Raw genomic sequence first — 11,656 nt, 5'->3', positions numbered from 1 at the left:
ATCAGTACATAGTAGTATATTATTATATAGGTATATAGTAGTATAGCACTATATCAGTACATAGTAGTATATTATTATATAGGTATATAGTAGTATAGTACTATATCAGTACATAGTAGTATATTATTATATAGGTATATAGTAGTATAGTACTATATCAGTACATAGTAGTATATTATTATATAGGTATATAGTAGTATAGTACTATATCAGTACATAGTAGTATTGCCATACTTGCACTAGGTGACATACAATGCCAGTAAAAAAATTTCAGCACTTGAAGATGCTTATGTTTTCTTACTGTTTAATCACTGTTATTGTCCCAGACCAAACGAAATAATAAGATAAGAGTAAGTAAGAGTAAGATATTCCTTTATTTGTCCCACAGTGGGGAAATTGCATATTAATATTGCATATAATCCATATTAAATTAAACTAAAATAAATCAATAAGGGAAGCTAAATCTTTGTGGAACTTGTAAAGATTTACATCTGCACATTTTGCACTACTTTATATATTCTGGTATTAGAAATGTCCCCTGTAATCTACTTTTCATAATCAGATCCATGCTATTAAAGGAAAATAATCAATGACTTGAAGTTACTGTTACCACACCGACGCTGATTATTTTCTATAACAGCACATCCAGAAGCGTGTACTGTTGCAGCTTGCCAAAGATTACAATAATTTTTTTATTTAGTAAAGAATGGCGTGTATGTTTTATCCATTTATTGTTATGCTGTGGAAAGTTATGAAACAAGTTATAAACTGTCTTGAACTCCATGTCTTGAAAGCTTACAGTTTACCTCTGACTGTTACAGAGCACTGACACTGGAGACTCCTTCCATAAATGTTAAATGAACTCCTTACAGAAAACTGTACATCAACATTTTTTATGCATTTTTTTTTTCCTAATTCCGAGCATCCACCCTACTCTAGAAACAACATATTAGACGAGAGCATTAATATAAACCTGTCCGAGCTGCTGACTAATCGAAATTGATTGTAAATAATCTTATTAACTGATAATCTTTTCTTGGAAGTTAATAACAGAGGGATGATCACATGCTATAAAGGGATTTCCTGAAGCATTCTCCAGAAACAAACACAGAAGATTTAAGAGCTGTGATGTAGAAGTCGTTAGCTAATATTGTTCATTCGACAGATTTATACACACTTTGTCAGAAACAAATCAGCCTTATAAACAGCGCTGCCTATGATCAAACCTTGTACGTTCTCTCTCAGCATGATCCTCACACATTTGTTCTCGATAAAAAACACCTGCTGTGTTAAAGCACGGCCTCTTGTTTTAATTGAGTTATTGGGTTTGTGCACACACCCCAAACCCCTACAGTAGGGAAGGGCAGTTGGAGTCGTAGTGGGATAGTTCATGACCGAGACGGGTTAAACGACACTCCAACCACGTCCAAATCAAACATATTTCAGCACAGCGGCTGCACCGCTCTCCCGCTCTCTCCAATCCAAACAGCACAGCTATTTCATTTCTGTTTTTTTCTTTTTATAAGGATACTGGAACGACTTTGGCATGAATATGGCTCAAAATGTAACACTAGTACCTACATATGAAACATGCCATAATAGAGGCCTGCTCTGTTAATCACATATTAATTGAAATCACAGCTCCGGCCTCTGGGTTCAGTCGTGAAACGCCGTCGTTAGTGCATTCCTTTCGGTAATAAGTCTTCTTCTGCTCCGCAGCAAGAAAGGTTTTCAACTCGTCAAATAAAAACTAATCGTAGAGATTTTTTTCCCCCGGTTTGTGCTGATCGTGCAGTACGCGTTTTGACGAATGACAAATGCTGAACTGCAGAATATCCATCTCTGAGGAATGTGCTTCATGCTGTGACTTTTTAAACGCTCTTATCAACGCTTAATCTCGCTTCATGAATCACACACATACACACACACCGTTATTAAAAAATATTCACAATTATTATAGTGGTGCTAGTGTTTTTATTTCAGTTCATTCACGATTTGCGTCACGAACAAAACAACAAGCTGCAGAATGGCTTTTATATAATAAATAAATCTAACATCAACACAGACTTAAAACTTTGTATTTAAGGACTGAGATCCTAATCTACTGTTATTAGGGGCAAATGCCTAATAGGCTGATTTTTACCTCACTCACATCAGAATCAAACCTTAAATGGTGAAAGTAAATATAAATACAGTATGTTTTTTGTATTACAATTTTTTATATGCTGTATTAAACTATGAAAATGAGAAAAAAGATTGTTAAATATGCATTCATTGCATTTTTTTTTTTTTTACTGTGATAACAAAACCAATGGTCAGATTTCACATAATTATTTACAAAATGTGAAATATGTCATGGAAATATTTGATTTTTTTTTTTTTTTGCACATATGACATGCATTTTGAGGAAATGTCATTTCACACTCAAGATGTAAAAAAAAAAAAAAAAAATTATACATTTGTCTTTAAGGAGTATAAAACAAATCATTTTAATAAAAACTGCTGAAAAACAATGTTAGTCCTAAGAAACAGTTATTTTTTCCCACAAAATCATTATATCATCTAAGAAAATGTCTATACTTGGACTACATGTCAATACCTGAAATACAAATATCACATACAAAGATTTTGGGATGAAATTAAAAGGAAAAGGAAAATATTTATGTAAATAACTGTCCATTTCCTTTTACAGATGGTGGACATATATATCTGTAAACAGAAAGTCTCATGGACAGAGTGCTAATTTACGCTTTACACATATTAGTGTTTAATAAGAGAGATCAAGGTTGTGGACAGTTTTTAAATTAAATCTTGGTTGTTTCCAATAACAGAAAAAAATTCTCACTTCCCTCGTAACCTTTTCTACCTTTCGAGTATTTAAGGCACTCATTGCTTTGACGTTTAACCAGAACTGAATCGTGTTTTGACAGGAAGTGTAGCTGAATAGCTTTTGTAAGTAAGCAAGCAGTTCATTGTATATTCTGTTTAAGAGCAGATATGATTCATCAGGTTACAGCTTGTAAAAATATACAAAGCAAATATACTGATAATAAATTAAACATCTTTTCTAAACTGAGTAAAAAGAATGAAACTATCTTGGCTTCCTGTGAGACGAGTGTCATTTTTTTCCCCTCTGTTTTCCTCCAGGGATCGTTTATCCCTGTTTGCCCTTCAGCTCTGCTACCGAAGCTCCAAAATCCTTCTGAATCATTCTGAACATACCATACAGCTGAGATGCCCTGAAACGGACAGATGATTCATCAGTCTGCCTGCTCCTTCCTCCTCCTCTTCCTCCTCCTCTTCCTCTTCTCTTCTCTTCCTCCAACGCAAACCCACCACACTTCTTCTCATGCGTATTCCTTCTTCTTCTATTAATAACCTCATTGGCTCATAGGCTTCATGAAAAGGCCGTGACCGATCTCTCCTCCTCGTCGTCGTCCTCCTCCTCCTCATGCATTGCGCCTCTTTCACTCGAGCATCTGCAGGAATTAAAAATAAAAGCAAACAGCCGTCATGAAGGAGACGAGGAATGGCCTTGGAGACTTTAATTTGATGGAGCTGAAATGTTCAAGTCACGCGCATGAATATGTGTGTGTATGTGTGGGAGTATGTGTGTGAGTATGTGTGTGTGTGGGAAAAGCCTTCTGTATTCTTCATCATCGCCGGGTTCCTGAAATCCGAGAGGCTGACTGTCTCCTCGCTGTCGTCCTCCAGAAACTGAAAACGGTGTTTTGAATGAATCGAAGTCTCGTGATCTGAATGTCCTCAAATATCGGCTCTGTAGGAGGACATGTGGAGGATCAGTAGTATCACTCACATATTAACAGATAATAAAAAAAGCTGGTGTCCAAGCTACATTGTGCCAATACTTCTCAGTCTGAAACACACACACACACACACACACACATACACACACACACACACACACACACTGACCTCTGACTGCCAACTCTACACAGTCTGCTCTTACGTAACCGAGTACTGAATCACTTAACCAGCCCCACATGTGCACACAGCATCTGTGTATGTGTGTGTATATGCGTATGTGTGTGTGTGTGTGTGTATGTCTGGATGTGAGACACAGTCACGCTCGACTGCCAACAGCCAGACCATGAAGACCAAAAATACACGCCGATGAATGTGGGCTACATATATGGAGTCAGTCAGCAATCACAAGGGCTGTGACATGCATCGTCAAAATCCGTCCCACTCCATAACAATACAGCTGCTCTGTTTCTTTCTTTTTTTTTTTTACACACTATTTTTTACACTCTATTTTTGCTCACATTGGCTTATAGAAATGTGTTTTGCAAGTACTGAATACAGAAACCCAGTTTTTTATATTACTGCCTGTAGCAGTGATTTACACTCAGTCACCATTTTATTATGTACAACAGACATGTATCTACACTCACACTGACGTACACGTACGTCACTTTGTGGTAGGTTTGTACGTGAAAACATTTTGATGGAACAAATACAAATACAGACACAAGTAGGAGGTGTTCGGTTTTGTTGTTGTTGTTGTTTAGAACGTTTTCCAGAAATGTTCAAAGGGCATCTGGTTGAAACTAGAAGTGTGTATGCAGATTTGGATCCTGCAGGATGTGGCAAAAAAAAAAAAAAACGTGTGGGTGCTATGAAATGTATTTACAACATTCTTAGCAACTGCGGTGGTTTAATTTAGGCTACTACTTTGTTTATATTTTGGGAAATGGAACCAACTATATTTGTTAGAAAATATCACAAACAGGTACAAACAAAAATAACAACTGAACGGGATAAAAATATCTCACAAATCCCCCCTTAGCATATTTGTGTTTAGTTTCTGTAATGTTTGTTTATATAGCCATGTGCTCTTTGTGTTCATTCCATCCTTGTCTCTGCCCCTGTCCTATCATTGGTCTGTTGCCTTACTGTGTTCACCTGCACCTGTGTGTTTAATTCCTCAGTAGGGTGTGTTTAATTTGCGTTGTACTCACAACTCGGAAATTTTGGAACTCAGAACTCGGTTAAAAAAACATCGATTCCCAAAAACAAGGTCATATTTGTATCTGTAGTTAAGAAGATCTACATGAATTATTTCTGTACAGTTAGCGATTAAACTTACAAAGCTGTTCAAACACATTTTCACAACACAAAAGCTACATTTCAAGTAAAATCAAGTTTGATTAAGTAGAAAATGATGCGAAGGGAATTAGAGTTCCCCGCTAGAGTTCCGAGTACAACGGATTGCAGCATAAACCCTGTCTGTTTGCGAAGTCTTGACGATTTTATCGTAAACTCACTAAGCCTCTTTTGCTAGTTCTGTGTTTTCTGTTTTTTTGACCTTCACTTTTCACGTTCGAGTTTTGACTTCTTACACTTACTGATTATTCTGGTGCATTGCTGTCTGCTTGTTATTTGACCCATGATGAATACTTTGATGAGGATTTGTGGAAAGCCGCAAATACACTACACGCTGTTTTGATATCTTGCGTCCTGCCGCACACCGTACTTTACACTGAGACTAATTGTGGAGTGATGTCTGTGTGTTTGAGGAACTCGCAGTGCCATGCTCACCATTCACATCACACGGTTTAAAAGAAAAATGGCCACATCCACTTTGGGTTTCTTTATAGATATGACATTATGGACTGGAGCCTTTTTATGCACAATTTGGCTAGAAGATGACGATGATGATGATGATGATGATGATGATGATTATTACTATTATTATGAAGATGATGATGATGAAGAAAACCAGCTTTAATTGCTGTTTTTTCTTTAAAGCCATCTGTTTGTTTGCTGCAATTCCAGTATCCTAGTACAATACAACACACACACACACACACTCTTTTTTTACACAATATCTCAAACAAAATATCTATCACAATCTCTTATGTCCACAGTTTCTCTCTCTCTCACTCTCTCTCTCTCTCTCTCTCTCTCTCTCACACACACACACTGTGGCTGTACAAGTGAAAGGCGTCAGTGTGTGTAAGATTAGAGGCTATTAAGCAGTGATTGCGCAGCGAGGGCTTTGTTTGCTAACATGACAGAACGGAGCCAGAGTGTAACCCGATGTTGGGCGGCCAAGTGTAAGAACCCCCTGAAGGCACTGAGTAAAAAGAGATAGTGTGTGTGTGTGTGTGTGTGTGTTTGTGTGTGGAGTAACTGTTAAATTAAGCTTTAGGCGGCAACAGAAGTTTTTTTATGTGTTTTTCCTCAGAGTTGGTGTGGGGTTTACACTTGTCTTACAAAAGAGCTGTGCCTTTCATGTAGTGCTTTGTAATGATTTAATATGACATATGAAGTTTACGAACACAGAAATCTTTATTTTTTTTTTTTGATAATCTTGTCCTGTGTCCACAAGGGTGTAATATAAACCGTGCGGTTCCTGTTTTCTGATGTTAATGCGATTAAACTGCATTGTTCTCACTGTTAAATAATAGCCCTTGGCTTCATTACCATTCACTTAGTTTTGTTATGAAGAAGCCAGAAAATTCCAATCAGCCCATTTAAGTGATTCATACCTAATTCAATTGAAAACGATCGACTGTGGAAGGAATGAAACACTTGGGGGCGTGCTGTTATAGCAAAATAAATAACAACAGAGTGGTGTGATGTTACTGTTTCCACCCTGATTATTGATCCGATGATATCATTTCCCAAAATGCTTTATCCCATCTATATCACAGCAACCTGCCAATGATTACAATTTTTAATTAATAAAGAAAAACGTAGTAATTTTTTTTCCATTTACAGTTACATTTGCTTTAAAATATCCATACAAATGCTTTAGAACATCCATGAAGCTAGTTCCTGTCCAGTTGTTCCTTCACCAGCCTCTCATTTTTCTGTCTCTTTTGAATTATTAATTAATATTGATTTACAGAGAAGCATCAAAGGTTATTAAAGGTTACAAAGCTCTGACACTGGAGACTCCTTCCATAAACGTTAAGTAAATGTTTCCTTCTAGAAAGCTAAACAACACCACATTTTAATCCAATCTGTTCTTAGTTTAGATCGTGTAGCTCATCTCTCATACAAGTGCATTTCTGACTTAACTTGGAATTACGCAGTTTTCACGTTTGGTGTGTTTTAGCTACAAAGTTGGAACAAACATGGACACTTCCATGAACTTGTGTGTTTCATTAGCAACAAGCTAGTGATCATGAGTGCATTTACTTTCTCAAAACAGACAACTTCATGGTCAGTGTTATAAGTTTATCTAACTAAAGTGTCGTTTAATGTTGATGTTTACGATGTTTACGATGTTTACGGTGTAAGCGGCCATTTTGACATGATGTCGTATCCTGAATTCGGGGTGGAGGAGACCTTCCCAACTTTCTGAGAAGGAATTCAAAGTTTCCAATTCCAAGTTTCTAGCTGAAGGTTGGAAATTCCAGTTACGAGCTTCAGTCGAATACAGCATTACCATAGAATTGATAATGTATTAGATCATACAAACCTGTGATTTGCAGCTGCACTATTTGTCAGAGCTGCTGTTATAGAAAATTAATCATCACCTTCTGACCAATCAGAAGCGAGAATTGAACAGCACTGTTATCTTACATTAATAAACATTTCACCAAAATGGTATGTGGGATATAACGGCTGCGTCTGGGAAATAGAACTGAAATTCTTACTTATTAGACTAGCGTCACATTCATTGTTCAGAGGGGAGGTTTCTCATGAGCGGAAACAGGCAGCTTGTTCCACGCATAGATTCAGACCAGACTAAACCATTCCTTTTTATTTGAGAAGGAAATCATTCCATCAATACAAAAAAAAAAAAAAAATCAACCAAAGAAAGATTTCCTTCCCGTTTCCCAACCTGATCCGCTTCAAAAAGACGCACTTCTTTCTTCTGGAGCTGCATGAACACACTGGGGTCAGGAGAGAAAACAAACAGAGAGCCGTTTATCTCTCCAGTGACGCGCCTTCTGTCTGAGCATTTGAGGAAATCTCTTGTTTGAACGCCTCCGTCTTGGAAAAGGCCGTGTTTAGAGCTTTGCACTGGCTCATGACTAAACCTGAAAGCTTATAGATTCTTCCTTCCTTTCTTTAAACCTTAACAATTTTCTTCCCACCTCACTGATTCATCGTTTCTTCCTCTAAAAATCCCAGTGGGGTAATCTTTGAAGTATTGTTGTCTTTGAACTAATCAAAGTGTAAATTCCAAGGGTTTGACTTGCACTCGGACCCTTACAAAAGGAAGGTTAGATGATTACATGAGCAATATGCGATGACGTGTTGCCCTGAAATTGCAAGCACAATGTGCGATCATGTAAAAAACAAATATTCCATTAAAGATTCAGATTTGTTGTCACATCACAGTTGACACAGAGATAAAAAAAAAGTATAAAAGTGAATGAAATTCTTAAGTTGCAGAGCGCTAACAAGATAAATAAGAATAAAGATATAAGGGAACACATTAAATATATGAAAAACATGTTGTGTACAAAATATATGAAATAAATAAATAGTTAAAATGTATGTTAAACTGTACGAGTATGATATACAAATAATAATATACAGCAATATGGTAATAGTAGTGAGTAGTGATATAAAAAGATAACAGTAATATGAATATACAGTACACAACATGTGGACAATAAATCTACATACTCTACATGTGAGAAACACGTGGAGTTGGGTGACATGACATGCTGTGAATAATATGCGATCACGTGTGAGAAATAATACCCCATGCTCAATGTGTGAAGAATTTGTAACATGTAAAGATGATCATGTGAAATTTCATGAGTGAAAAAATAAACCCATTATGCACTACATTTACTTTTGTAAGAAATAACATAAAACAATTGAATCATGTGAGAAATCACACATGGAAATAAAAAATTAATAATGTGATTAATCCTGTGATGAATCCGAGAGAAATAAAATCACTCGCCCTACATGTGAAAAATCAACATGTGGGAAAAAAAAGTGGAAAAATAATGTGAAAATAAATGATTTGTGTGAGAAATCACATTTGAAATTGATCCTGTGATAAATCATTTGAAAATAAAAAAGTAATTGTGTAAAAAATCATATGCGAAATCTTAACTGCATGAGAAATAACATGAGATTAATTAATTGTGAGATAAATCACATGACACTAAATGAATCATGTGAGAAATAACCTGTGAAAATAAAAATTTAAAATTGTGTAAGATCACTTGTGGAAATAAAAATAAATCATGTAAGAAATCACATGTGAAACAAATGAACAAAATAATCATGTGAAAAATTGTGTGAGAAATAACGTGGAAATAAATTAATCATGTGAGAGCACATTCGAAAAAAAAATAATAGTGTGAGAAATCACGTGTGAAAATAAAAATTAACCATCCGATAGGTCACGAGGAAAATAAATCAATTGTTTGAGAAATTTTAATCATGTTAAAATAATCATGTGGGGAATAAAGTGAAAATAATTAATTGTGCCAGAAATGATATGAAAAAAAATTATTGTGTGATAATTCACACATGCAAAAAAAAAAAAAAAAAAAAAACATGCCCTGCATGTGGACAAAATAAACACTTAAAATAAATTAATTTTGAGAAATAACATGTGAATATAAAAATCAATCAAGTGAGAAATAACGTGAAACATTAATTTGGTGAGAAATCACAAAAAAGAGAACAAATCGATTTAATAAAATAAAAATGACTCCCAAAAATAAAACCAGATGTGCATGTGAAACATAACAAACAGCAAATTATCTAAAAACTTGCACACATGAATATCATGTGACTTTTCTGTAAAAGTTGTTTGATCGTCTCAGCCTTTGCACTGGATTGTGACGTTCTAGATTTTTCCTTCCATTCTTTAAACCTGAACAACATTTCCACCTCACTGATTAATTGTTTCTTCCTCCTGCACGTTCTCTTTGAGGTATTCTTGTTGAGCGTTGAACTTGTAAATCCTTAGCGCCTTATCTTTGGTTGAGGTGGATTATGGGATATTTGAGCTACACACACCTGAGTATGGCGGTACTTTGACGTTTTGTATCTCACATATCATCCACTGCTTTTCTTCGAGCCCTGATTTACTCAGCTACAGCAGCGAGGAGAAAACAAGGGCGCGATTGAGGCGATGGAAAACGCCCACAGCATTTCGATGAAGAATCCAAGCTGCGGGAACGAATGCGGTTTTAAAGCGTGGCGAAGCTAACCGATCATGCAGCGCTAATACTGAGCACGCTCATGCTGCCAGAGGCGTCATACACAAACCTGTATTAACACACACAATGATCCAACACACCTGATTAAACTCATCAGCTTATCATCACGTCTTTTATGAGCTCAGGGAGGTGTGTCAGTGTTCAAGGCTTACATGAAGACCAGGTGGTGCCTGTTATTTTATCATATTGTATTGTGTTCAGTTTTAGCATGCCAAGTAGTTTTATTTCACTCATTTAATTCACGTCAAAACACATCAATTATGTGTCTTTGTCTGTTTACAACGTGAGTCTTCTTTTCTAATCTGTAAACTATACAGAATGGTGTAAGGTCAATTCTCGAATTTGATTGGTCAGAAGGTGTGGATTAATTTTCTACTGTATAACAGCAGCTCTGCAAGTTTATATTAATGCGCTCATTCTAACGTTAGCGTTTCTATAGTAACAACTCACTTATAGGAACACTCTACATAAACATATGAAAAAAACATGTGCTTGTAGACATGATGATGCTTTCTGTAAGGAGATGTTTATTTAACATTTATGGAAGGAGTCTCCAGTGTCAGCGCTTTGTAACAGTCGCAGGTAAAGCTGTATCTGTATAAGGTGCAATTTTTTTTTTTATCTTATTATCTTCGTGCCAGCAAAAAACTGTTTATAGCTGCCATAAAGTAAGTGAGAACTGGAACTAACTTGTTTTCAATGTAGCTAGAAATGGATAAAGAGCATTGTGTGTTCTTCTTTACTACATAAAAATTGTAATTGCTGGTGGTATAAGAGGAGTTACACTCTGCAGGACATGATGTTATTGGAAAATAATCAACTTTGGGCTAACGTTCACTCTGCTTTGCATCAGGCTGCATCACACCACTATGTCATTGATTATTTTCCTAGAACATCATGTCCTGGAGTGTTTTATTTCTTACTTATTTGACATGATCATATAACTGCTAAACACTAATGCTGTGTTAAAGGTGAATTTGCAATTTGTAATTCCCCATCTATCACCGGGAAAACCCACTGAAAACACTCCCTCACCTTGAAATTTCAACTCGTCAGCTTGGGGTAGTCTTCTCAACTACCAGTTTACTGAGTGACATCAAAACAACATGGCCGCTCATACTGTGAACAGTGTACAGTTCCCCTTCTCTACTTTTAAATGAGTTTAGTTAGCAGTATTGGCTTTAGATCCTTAATATACAGATACAGTACATGGTTAAATCTATAACACTGACCATACTCATTGCTGTTTGAGAAAGTAATCATCAACATTGGAGTTATCACTGACGCTAGCTGGCTAGCTTGTTCTTAACAGTACTTGCCATTGTCTGATGGCTAGCTTGTTGCTAAGCTACTTGCTATTGTCCGCTGTTGTTGCTGTGATTCAATTTTAGTCCAAAATGTTGCATGAATGTTTGAAAGTTACTATAATAGGACATCACCAGTAGCCACTCAGGCCTAGCTTTTTATGAGCTTTACATGCT

Source organism: Pangasianodon hypophthalmus, chromosome 4 (assembly GCF_027358585.1).
Source record: "Pangasianodon hypophthalmus isolate fPanHyp1 chromosome 4, fPanHyp1.pri, whole genome shotgun sequence".
Lineage (NCBI taxonomy): Eukaryota > Metazoa > Chordata > Actinopteri > Siluriformes > Pangasiidae > Pangasianodon > Pangasianodon hypophthalmus.
The sequence above is the reverse complement of the archived record's forward strand: the minus strand, read 5'-3'. Positions refer to the sequence as shown.